Here is a 12,199-nt window from a genome sequence, read left to right on the forward strand (position 1 = left end):
CGTCTTGACTGGTTCGCTCTCCCATCTCTGAGGTTTCCAGAAGTTGGACAGAGGTAAAAGACACGTTAGGCAAGGAGCCTCATGTAACAGATGGATAGACAGTCCCAGCCTGACCGCTTCATTGAGCAGTTCAGCCAATTTTTCATGCCGTCATCAGCAGTTGCAGGCCAAAAGGGCAACAGAAAGGGAGAGCTTAATCTGTAAGAAATCATCAGCAAATGGAAACAAGGTTAGATCAGGTCAGTGCACTACTAACTTCATTATTTTGAAATCGTATGCACAAATCACTTCCCATTTTAGAAAGCAGAGAAATTTATTTGATAATTCACATGAATTGAGCCAAATCTGGTGGAAAGAAGAATTACTTTTTCTTTAGGAGAGCCTACTTCTTGATCATGTAATGAGTTGTACTCAGCTTGAGTGATAGCTGTCAATCCCACTATCTGCATACCCACACTCCTGTCAGACCCTAAGGTGCTCAGAGCAGAAGTGACGGGAGGGAATAACGCATGGCCTGAGTGCAACTTCCACTGGACAGGGACTCAGTTACCCACTCAAAACAGGAAGTAAAAAACGTGGTCCCAGCACACTCCTGTCACAGGCAAATCTTTTCTCCCTGATCTACATTAAAGATTTCCAACAGCAAAGGAAAAAAGGGTGTTTCAGTAGCTCATCAGTCATTGAAGGTATAATTGTAGCACAGAAGAGTACTTGGGTTTTATACCAGCTCAATGAATGGAACATTTGGAGTGAAGGTACAGTTTAAACTCATTAAATGGCTCACAGAGAAATCAAAGGTTAGATTACCAGTGTGCTTACTAATGCTTTACCATGTTTTTGCTGGTAACCTTGCTAGGGTAGAAGTAAACTGCTGTCTGTTGAAAACAATTCCTGGACAATAATACCTTCTGCTTCCCTTTGAGAAGGCTGAGAACCAAATCCCACAACATGCTGCTGTGTTCCACTCTCTGCTCTAAATTAAAATAAATAAAAGTTCCTAGCTGCTTACAATTTGCAAACATTTATAAAAAAGTTTGTATCAAATTCCATTAGCTTTAGAGCCATAAATATTCCTTCAGTTTTCTGTAAATGAAATGAAGAAGAAGTCTCAAACCACTTCTCTGCAACTGAAGGAACTGTTTCACCTCATATAGGCTGCTTTATCACAAGTCAACAATAAAAAACTGATGAAATATGGTGTTAGAGCACTTTAAACTTTCTTTTTGGGATCCACTCGAAACCACCACCTCCAAGTTGACATTCTGGAGAAAAGGAACATTAAAGAATGAACCTGAAGCCAAGGCAAATCTGAAAGCATGGAAGGCCCACCACCAAGGTAAGCCTCAGTAATTTGGTTTATCACTCAGTCTACATCAGTCCAAATCAGAAGACACTTTGGGGTTCTATTTATAATTCTTTTCTTAGCTGTAAAGGCTGTTGGTTTCTGAAAACTCAGCTGTTTGCATCAGGGAAAAGCATGAATTACATGAAAATGAGTTGGCTTGCAGCAAAAGTTGAAGAGTGTGATCTATCACTTCATGCCAGGACACAGTGCTTTGGTTAGCACCATTCCTCGCAGCTGCAGGGAACACACACACAACTGTTTATTGACACAAAGTGAAGAAAGCCTCAGAGCAGATTTGTGTGGCACACATTGCACTACAGCATCAGAAAACTTTGCTCCTTTGCTCTAACTCTGCTGCATTCTGGTCCCATACTCAGAGGAGAGCAAAGCAGAGCAACATCAAGTGGACTTTGTTAAGGCTGAAGTACAATGAAAAGGAGAAAGAAAAACAAACAGAAAAGCACAACATCCACTGTAGATGAGAAGCAGCAGCATGACAGCCATAACTACAAATGTGCATTACTCACAGACACAGTTTGCACAAATCCTTCTTTACTGATAACAAATAACCTACCCACCAAAATCACAAACTTAAATCACACTTGGTTCTTTATGTAAAAGGCTTAGGAGATGGCTTTTTTTTTTTTGTGCTGATGGTGAGGCATTTTGGAGTGTTTTTTTCTGGGTTTTCTGGTGCTGGAGTGGAGTGTCTCTGTTTGCAGCTGTTTGAGGCATTCCTCTATAAAAAGATCAGATAGCATGGGCTTCACATTAGTTAAAAATAATCTAAAAAAGACATTACTTGGCTTGTTCCACACATTTTACATTTAGAAAAAGCACCCATCATCTGACTCCTCAACGCCTATCTTATTTTTATTGTATCTATTCAAATAGCACTTTTACACTTGAGCGAAAGCCAAGAAATTCCAGCACTCAGTACGCTCTGCCATCCCCAAGTCAGCAAACTCGCTGGTTATCAGGAATAAGGCAGATACCGTGTGAGTGCGGGCCGGGGGAGGAGAGTCATGCAGGCGGCGATGGGAGGGGATGGTTGTGTATTAATAGCCCGTGCCCGAGCGCCGCAGCCTCTTCGGGGTCGGCGCTCGGCGGGACTCCGGGGCAGCAGGAGGGACCGCGCACCGCCGCACCGAGTGAGTTCTGCTTCGGCTCTGCTGCCGCCCTGCTCCTCTCTCCCCTTGCTTCTCTCATCCTACTCTGCCCTCCCTAGGCTACAGCGGCTGTGAGCGAGGTCAGGCTGTCAAGTTATGCTACGTGTAGAGCACGTCCTGAGAGCGTTTGATTTTCTGAGATTTGCTCGGTTTATCCAGCCTGGCCCTCCGGCTGGTACTACCGGCAGAGAGGAGCGCTCTATAGAGAGCAGCGCGCTACACGGTGGCCGTGAGTGTAACTCAAGCACCTCATCTATGCCTCCTCTGCCGCTTACAGGCATCCTTCACCTCTGCCTGCTGCACTTAGGACATCTGTACGACCACGTGCAACGCTAAAACCAGACTTCACTCCAAATTGTGAGCTGCTTTTCCAGAGGCAAACAGGCTGATCACTGGCTTGTTGTACAACCAAGCCCCTGTTCCTCGTCCTTGCTCAGTCAGTGCTGAGCTACTTCGATAATAAGGCTATGTGTCAGGTACTTGCCAAGAAATCAGAGTGAGGAGGCTCTGGGAATTCTGCAGAGTTTTCAATAAGTGGAAACTTATTTCAAGCCAATATTCCATTAGAGGTAAAGGCTGACTAAAATGCCTTCACTTACATAACCAAGCTAAATCTAGGCTAATGTCAGAGAAATTAGATGAATTTTAAGCAGCACCAACCAGTTATTCTAGGTCATTGTTGTGCCCTGTTCTGTTCATTTTTCAAGTTCCTGTGTTCTAAAGCAATGGATTAACATACTCTGGTCTTAATTCCCACAGTCATTGTATAGAGTAAAAATCTCCTGCATCTGACTCCACTTACTCAATTTTTCTCCTTATCAAAGTTGAAGGTTTTTTTGTTATTTGTTTTTTTACTTCAAAATTATAGTCTAAATAGGCATTGAGGATTTTTTTTCTTTCATTCTAACTGCTGTCATTTTCCTATATACATAATCCTCCCACACACATTTCCTCTGTTAAAAGCAGTCTGTTGTTCCCTGTTCATTTCAGACTATCCAAGCAAACAAACCGTAGCTATAAAAGTATCTTTCCCGGGCTTCTGTACTCCTTACAACTGTTTGTAAACACAAGTACTTTTATACTAAAACTTGCAACATTTGTAAAGAAAAAAAAGACACAGAGGTCTTTTTTAAGTTTACTTTTGTTCATTCTTTTGTTTTATTTAATCCAAAACAGAATCCACCTCTCCCTAAAAAAGTGCACATTGTGTAAATTATTCCTCGCAGCAGACACACACATGCCCAGGCACACAGTCAAATCCATTTGTATAGAAATAAGACTGAAGCTCTCTAACTTTTAAACTGAAAATATACACAAAGTGGTTCTTAAAAGATTTCTGGTTCCTGCACCAGCAAGCATGCTAGCTAGTGCAGCATGCTCCTATGCCACTGCCCAACATGCTCTGGTGCTCTAAGCTATTATGTTTGCTCATAACATTTGTCATTGCTGTCTATCCCACCTTCTCCTGAGCAGCTGGAAAGCAGGAGCAGTTGAATCTAGTGCTCATTTTCAAAATATCCTAGATCAAAATCTCACCAGAAAGTAATTACACTGCCCAGGAGCCACTGATGAGGCTGATTGGGCTAGCAGGGGGCACAGAAAGCTATGCTTATTCACACCTGTCATATCATATATGCTGCAAATCTCAAACAGGTGATTATTTTACCCTTTTTACAGTTAGTCCTAGAAGTGTGAGGAAAAAAATAAGGGGGAAAAAAAGAAGCCAAATCCCACATATACATTTCTACTTTGAAGAACTTTGTTTGATCGCAAGGCAATCTGCTAAAACTCCCAGAAAACAAGCTACAATGAACTGAGGAAAAACTGAAACACCTACTTTTGAATCTCTTTAGAAGTAACTAAAAATATTGCTGAAATTACTTAGTAAAGAATAAGCATGAGATGGAAAAGGAGAGAAAACAAGGACATTCAGTGATACCAGGCAAAGTGTACTATGCTTTGTAGTTGTAGCAGATGCAAAGAGGGAAGGGAAACAAAGGTTTAAGCTGTCTCACAGGCTTAGTTTAGTTGATGTGTGATGAAAGGTTTCCCTGAGAAACTAGCAGCAAACTGCCTCTCAGAAAGTACTTTCTACTAAAGTGTAGGAACACACAGATTAGGGTTTTACATAACAAGCAATTTGTGACTGTGTCTCAAACTGCAAATTTCTCACTTGTGGCCAAATTTGGGTGGTCCCCAGGCTTCTGGCTACGTGTTGCTCAGAATTGTAAGTCTACATTTGGCACTGCTGTTCCTCTCAAGGAGACTGGCAATGCTCCTCAGGCTCACTCTGGCTAAGAAAAGAATTTCAAACTATCTGAAAATACTTGAGATCTGTGCCCCAGCCCACTGTATTGGTGCCACCCAGGCACGGTGGTCTGTGCCAGGCACTGCAGGGCAGAGCAGGAGGGCAGCAGGAATTTGTGACCAGGACATGAAGTAGGTGGTACTGGAGAATTCTGCAAAGTGAATAAATACCTTTTCCAGTCAAATCTGTACCTGCTACAGGGGTCATATACAGTGCTTAAAAACCTACCTAATTCTTTCATGCCTATAATTTTGGTGTGTTTTTAGTAAATTATACAGTAGATTGACCATATGCAACAGGTCAAGAGCAAAGTAGTTTAGACAAGCAGGGGGAAGGATTTGGTGCTTGTACTCCTTCTTGCACTTAAACACACACTCACTCCCACACATTCCTGGGATAGAAAAAAGACCACTTTTGCACATCCAAGGAAATATGTTAGGCGACCAAAACAGTTGTTTTACAAATTTTTGTGCTGGACAGGCTTGAGAGGTCAGAAAATGGACATGATTCATCCTGGCAAAAAGCAGCTGCCTTTGGAGAGCCAACTGAAAAATACAGAGCTACGCTGCTCGCAACTGAGCTCTGAGCTTTGTAAGAATATTATGAGGTCATGCTGATTAATCTGAAGAGTGCAGAGAGAGATGCAAAGCATGAATTTTAGAGCAATGACATGGGGTTGGCAAACATCAAGATTATTTAGGCTCTTGTTCTACCACAAAATGCTTCTGGGAATTCTTGAAACATCTGATGTGGAAATAAGACTTAAGTAGTTTTTCCTGAGAAAGGATCCTAACCACTGCTTTGCCTGCATCTTTCCTGAGATATCTTGCAATTTTATTTACCAGTATTTCATGGTCTTGAGTGTGGAATTTATTCATCTAAAAGAGGCTGCACAAAGCAATTTCAAAAGTTGCCTACATAAAACTGAGAACAAGGTGATACAAATCCAAAGCTTGAGAATCAGAGAGAAAGCAAAGTCACCACAGATGCTCAAGCCCTAAAGGGAAGGGTGTGGCAAGCCAGGCAGACTGAGGACACGCTGCTCAGGTGGCTGAGCAAAGCCAAGTCCATCACCACTTCCCTGCCTCCTTAATTTTGCTGACATGTGAGACCTCCCTCATTCACTTCAGTTCAAACAAACAGAGTGAACTTCAGATATTTGAATTAATTATTATCAGTTTGATTGTAGTTACTTGAGGGGCAATCGCAAACTAGCTCAGGGAAACCCAGTGGGGTCTGGCATTCTCCTTCAACAAGTCTTGAGAGTGGACATCCATTCACTGCCCATTCACACTGGACTCCCACTTAAAAAAAAAATAACCACCACTTAAAAAAAAATAACCACCTTTCATATCTTTCTTATCTTCCTCTTTCACTGATACATTGTGGTTATTTTTCTAAAAAAAAAAAAACCAGCAAAAAACCTAGTGGTTTTTTTCTGTGTTCTTGAAGGACTTTTTTGGGTTCTGAATTTCCACATCAGCAAATCAGGCCTGAACCATCATTGGAGAGATAATTGCTTTAAGGTCTCCTACAGCTCCTTTCTTTTTAAAGCCCACATATTGACAAATCAGGCTTTGCTTAGACAGTACAGTTTTACACATCAGGTCACTTGAAATAGTTATAACTATTAGTGCTACTCAATACTCTAACAGTAATGCCTTAAAACTTATTCTCATTTTAGGATGCTGATTTCCCCCACAGGTCACAAATAAGCAACACAGCAGGTGCATGCACATGCAAAATCCTTCTAAAAAAGAATTTAAATCTGTATTATGCTCTAAGTGATCCAGGTATCTAATCTTGAAAATCATGCTAAGAAGTATCCGTTATATCTGGAATTTATTATTTCAAAAGTTGACCCTACATAAAATTCCATAAACATTCACTTCAGATGATTTGTGTATTAAACAGAAAAGGGTGCACATTTTTTTTCCGCTTTTTTTTCCGAGGTCCAGACTGCTATCTTGCTTAGAAATATAAGCTATCAATTTCATATGCTTATTTTCTATAACTGGACCAGAGTGGGAAAAGAGACCATCAATTTTCAGAAAGAGAGCTGACAGCAAATAGAATTAGAGTTTTTAATTTTATTTTCTGTCAAAACAGACTGCTGTGAAAATCTTCCATTCGAAGACTTGCAGTCTTCCATCAATCTGCCAATATTATCTAATCCTTCCAAAAGGATGGGCAGAAAATATCTTATTCTCTTTGCTATAAAAAAGAACTAATAAAGACATATTTTGTGGGGAAAAAAAAAACAAGACAAAACTATTAAATCAGTACTATTCTTGGTTTTCAAAAGCTGAAAAATATCTTTTAAACCTGTAATATTTTTTCATTCAAGGTAAAAAAAATTGAAGACATTCCTGCAGCAACCAATTTGATCAGTAACTAGGAGGAGAGCAGCAGCACACCCACAGGCAGGGCAAGGCTGCTTCTCAGATGGTTTCTGTCTTTTCAGCACTGCTCAAACAGGATAATGTAAACTATTATGCCCTTCCCCAAAACCTTCTGTTAATGTTGGTTAAATAATAAAGGAAGAAATACTGACCATGGAAATTTTTTATCTTTCCTACATAGTGCAGTTTATAAAGTCACAGCTGTGAAAGCTTTTCTTTACTTGCCTTTTACAGTAACTATTTTAGTCTTGTTTCTCTGGTTCCTTCCTCTGAAATGTGCAAATTTAAACAAATAAAGGCAAAAGATTCACTTGGACAGTTAAAATATAATTTTAAAACTGAGGAGAGAGAAAGCTACTTTAATGCTCAGCTCTCCAGTCACAGGGATGAGGTATTCACATATATGACAAGGACAATAAGCAAAGATGGGCAGAATTGAACTTACTATTCCTAATGTTTCTCAGGTGAAACCAGACAGACTAAGTCTATTTCCTGGTTCAAGATTTTCCTTTGTACTCCATAAGTAACACCACTCTCCTACAGCCCAAAGGAACAGAACCAAAAATCCATGCTTCATACTTGGAGAAGTCAGGTCACTACTGAGACAACAGCCTAACAAAGATTGCTCCTTTAATGTGCAAAGGTTCTTTTGTCTGTATATACAGAGATCCAGCCAGCTTCTCACCTTTCCTTTTCTAATTTGAGTATCCTAGCTGACATGAGCACTGTTTTGCCCTGTCACTGGGAGTAAGGAAGGCAAAGAAGAGTCCTCCCTCAGAAATACCAGTGCTACTATTAATGGGAACATTTGGCTGACACTAATTTTAAGACTTCAGACTGCACACGTGGCAAAAATATATGAGTAAATAAAAACTGTGGGAAATCATTTCAGTGCCCCAATCCACCCCTGTAGGGCATCCAAATCAGGTTGTTGGATTTGCATCTGCTTCAAAACTTACTTGATTTTCAGGCTAACTTTGCAGAAAAATGTTGTAAAGAAACAGTAAATGCTTTGAAAACAGCACTAGGAAAAAAAAAAAAGAAAAAAGTCCACAAATCTTCTCACTGTTGGGTAGAATAGTGTTTAGGGAGGACACAAACTTCAATGCACATGTCATAAAGCAAGATTATTCTTGGCAGAGAGATACTTGTAGGCTTACGTGAGTGAAAGCTGATTTGTTGCTATACTTTCATCCTACAAAATAATGAAAATGGAATATATAATGACCTCCAGCAACTCAAGCACTCTGAATTGTTACAAAAGCTTAATATGATCATAAAATTAAGAGGTATCCATTGTCTGAGTCATCATTCCTGAATCATTGTCTTGCTCTGGTTGCAATTCAAGAGAGGACAATGACGTATTGCAGACAAAGACCTGCAGCTTCCCCTTCTGTGGCAGGCCCATGGCCAGGGCAGCATTGTGTCAGGCACTAATTGTGGTTTTCATAAGCAACTCCTAAATTAATGAAGAACCCTCCTGCTGACTGAATATAAACACAGTGCAGTGCATCATCTTTTCCAAGCACACAGTTCAAGTACAAACTTTTAGCAACGCCCGGATGAACCTTCCCTCAAACCCTACTGGTCTTGCTTGCTGGAGGGAGCAGCTGGGCTCTTTTATATACTCTAATGTTAATGCAAGCTTCAGGCTAGAGAACCCTTAATTTCTTGCAGCACAAAGAACAGTTAAAGGGGACTTTGCACCACAAGCCCTTTGTTAGACTTTGGATGCATGTGAACACAAAGCTCAACTTAGCTGGTTGTTCCCCCTCTTTACCCCCAGTTCAGGGAAAGCTCTCTGCTGACTGTCATCTCAAATACCAACAACCCTGTACCAGAAATTGTAGTTATGTGCTGCCTTATTTCAAAATATTTTCTCTGAATTCACACATTGAATACCTGCCATTGTCACCTTCCGCTGCAAAGGAATCATGGAGGGAGTCTTTTGAACAGATTTCTGGGCATAAATAGAGCACAAGCCCGGGAAATATTACATCTGACAGCAGTTTTATTGATAAAGAGAGATGTGTTGCTACCAAAGGTGGATAGAAAAGGGAACAGAGAGGCAAGGCAGACCACATGGCTGAGGCAGGGCAAGCAGAACAGCAGGGAGAAGGTGAGCAGGGGCAGAATGAGCCAAACCCCCAGAGGAGCCGGAAATGGAGACAGCAGGCCCTGGTTATGGCACAGATACCTGTGCTTGTGTGCCAAGGCTCCTCCCATGATCCCATCCAGCACTGGCTTGTCATGGACGATTTCCCAGGCAGCAGCAGTTTCACCCCCTGCAGCCCAGTGGTGGGAGCTTTCTGTCCCCTGACTGCCTGCCAGGAGAAGTCTGCCCACAGCCAGAGCTCCCTGCCATTTTCCAAAGGCCTTGTCCACGCAGAGCCCCTGAAAAGGCAGTGGCCTCTGCCCCTCTCACGTGCCCCAGGTACCTCCTGCACGTTGCATGCATTAAAGCTCCGCAATAATTTTCCATTCCTTGTCAAAAAATGGATTTGTAGTATAAAACCGGGACAATATTGAGGCATACTGCCAGGCAAAGTCCTGCCAGAGCTTCCCCCCATTTGCTGAGGGTGTTGTTTGCTTCAAGACTCTAAAACAGCAGGGTCTCTGTTGAGGCATAAACAAAAGTTAATTGGTTCCTCACATGCATCCAGGAATTCATCCAGGAATGCATTCACATGCATTCGGTGCCTGTTACCAGCCTGGAGAATATTTTCTTGTATTACCTTGAGGGCTGGATTTTCAAAAGAGAGATGAGACACTGCTCCCCTAGAGAGCCCAGCAGTTCTGGTGCTTTATTTTGCTGAGGCTGGGCATGCAGGACCAAACAGTGGCTTGCAGAGGCTGCATGCTCCAGGTATACACATGAAAATCAGCCTGAGCACTGTTCAATCTGCCAGTACTTTGTCTTACTGCTATCTGAAACTCAGTATTTCAGTCCCCAGAAAATGCTGATTACTTCCCAGGCTCTATTTTCAAACTCTAATCTTGCTTGAAGTTTTCAAATCGATTGCTCAGTCCTGATTCAACTGGAGTAAAAACATCCCAAGTTCATAAAGAAGTACAGTATCTCCATAAAGCCACAAACAGTTTAAAATAATTTAAAATCCGTGATAAAATTTTTAGACACTTGTATCTCCACCATGATTTTTTGACCCATGAGTATAATGGTGGATGCCAACTTTACACATATTTGACATTCTCTCAGATTTCCCGTTTGATTTTGTCACTGAGTGGCTCCGAGTTGAATTTAATCATGAGATCCATTAATCCTCTGTTTAAAGGTATGTTAAAGCCAGTTAAGCTGGCTTTCAAAAAGTCATGGAGGAAAGCTGGAAATTCAGCTAAGCAGGTCAACAACTTTCAAGTATTAAAGCTAATTTAATAGTAAACGTAAAGCTGTTGAGTTCATGGCTTTGAAAGCTGTATGCAAAGAAACTGGGACTGAAGTGTCAGGAAAACCCACAAATGCTAGAGGTTATGTCCAAAAAGGAGACAGGGGAGTCCTGCAACTTTATTCTAATAAAGGGAGAGATTCCACTGGGGCACATGCCCGTGGAGTTTTCTCTCTGAAAGCTTCAGAAGGCACAGCCTCTTTTTATCCCAAACTCCCAACTGCATGTTGCCTTCTTCCTTTCCCTGCTGGCTGAGGCACTAGGAAGGTGCAGCTTTCCTGAACCACCTATCACATATCCCCCACTGAACCTATTATTTTGCCCCAGAGTTCAGAAGCTTGGGCTGTGTGGACCCGTGTCTGTTCCAGCAGCCAAGCAGTCTGGGCTCTGCAACCAACCTGCAGCCCAGAGCTGGTAGAGGCATCAAGACCCATTTCAATGACAGTTAACACCCACACCTTCATCCATCAAATTGTTTGTGAAGATGTGAGCTTTCCTCTCAGAAGTGCTGGCAGTGTAACAGGACAGGGCAGGTGTGCAGAGCTGTCCCAGTCATATATTCATCAGAACAGAAATTGGAAAAAATATACTGCTTAGGTGGCAGGTTTATTGGTGGAAGGTAAATCACCCCCTCCTGCTTTTAGACACACCTGGCTTTGCAATGAACTCACCTGAATAGATTTAAAAGCATTAAGAAGGTGGCTAAATGCCTGCAAGTCTGGGCACTGAGGTCCACTCACCACTACCATCTTTCAGTATTTTTAAGCCATGACTAACCTAAAAAAAACAGAAACCATTTTAAATAGTTTTAAAATATTTTTCCGCTCTCAATCTCCAAAAAAGTCCCCAAAAACCAACTCAAAGATGTCAAATAGACCTTTTACCCCTAGAAATGACACTTTTCAGTAATTCAGGATGGTTTAAATGGTTTTAATTTGTTCCTCATGATCTCCTTCTTTATAAAACACAGTGGGGAAATGAGGGAAGGGAGAACAAGGAAAAACCCTCACAGCTTACTTTGTATATTTGGCAAAAAGCTGTTCTGAACACAACCATTTCTTTAATTTAGAAACCTATCTATAATTGTTTAGGAAGCACTACTCCTGACATTTCACAGTAAATATAAATAAAAAATAAAACCTACAAATATTTACGAAAGCATGCTTACAGTAAACCTATAAAGGCTTTTAAAATGTCAAGTATTTTTGGTAAACTCCTTGTGGAGTTGGTTGTAGTTTTGTTTTTATTTTTGTTCATGGATGGAAAAAAAATCACAAGCTTATAAGTGCATCACCACTACAAATACTTGATTACTCCTTATGGTGTGTTCATTAGAAATTTGTTTAGCTTTGCTTTAGACAACTCAAACAATAGCTTCCGCTGCTTCCTTGACAGACCAAACTATTCCACTGTCTATCACAGCAGGCAAAGACACTTACCATTCATCAGCCAAAATTCCCAATTCTTTACATCACTTCACTGCTCTTGACTGGACATGCCTTTGTGTACAGAGAGTTCCCAGTGTAAGAATGAGGCTCTTCCAACACACTCACCCACTGGAATGTTCAGGT

The 12,199-nt window shown here is 41.2% G+C and overlaps 2 protein-coding genes across 8 annotated transcripts in view; one reads left to right on the forward strand and one right to left on the reverse strand.

Moving 5' to 3' along the window:
- LOC110481571 (melanopsin) overlaps positions 1 to 12,199 on the reverse strand; it is a 77,490-nt gene that overhangs the window by 62,859 nt on the left and 2,432 nt on the right. For 5 of the 6 annotated variants that reach the window (XR_014955186.1, XM_085579077.1, XM_085579075.1 and 2 more), the window contains exons 2-3: positions 11,300 to 11,405; positions 1 to 198 (exon numbers count right to left, since the gene is read on the reverse strand). The gene's annotated coding sequence lies outside the window, so the exon portion shown is untranslated. Of the gene's footprint in view, positions 2,442 to 11,299; positions 11,406 to 12,199 lie in introns of those variants that run through there. The other variant, XM_085579072.1, reaches the window with a different exon arrangement.
- The window catches only part of HPGDS (hematopoietic prostaglandin D synthase), a 27,782-nt gene continuing 18,014 nt past the window's right edge, over positions 2,432 to 12,199 (forward strand). For both annotated transcript variants that reach the window (XM_021550317.3, XM_021550318.3), the window contains exon 1: positions 2,432 to 2,496. The gene's annotated coding sequence lies outside the window, so the exon portion shown is untranslated. The remainder of the gene's footprint in view (positions 2,497 to 12,199) is intronic.

The sequence above is a fragment of the Lonchura striata genome, chromosome 4 (assembly GCF_050655825.1).
Source record: "Lonchura striata isolate lonStrDom1 chromosome 4, ASM5065582v1, whole genome shotgun sequence".
NCBI lineage: Eukaryota > Metazoa > Chordata > Aves > Passeriformes > Estrildidae > Lonchura > Lonchura striata.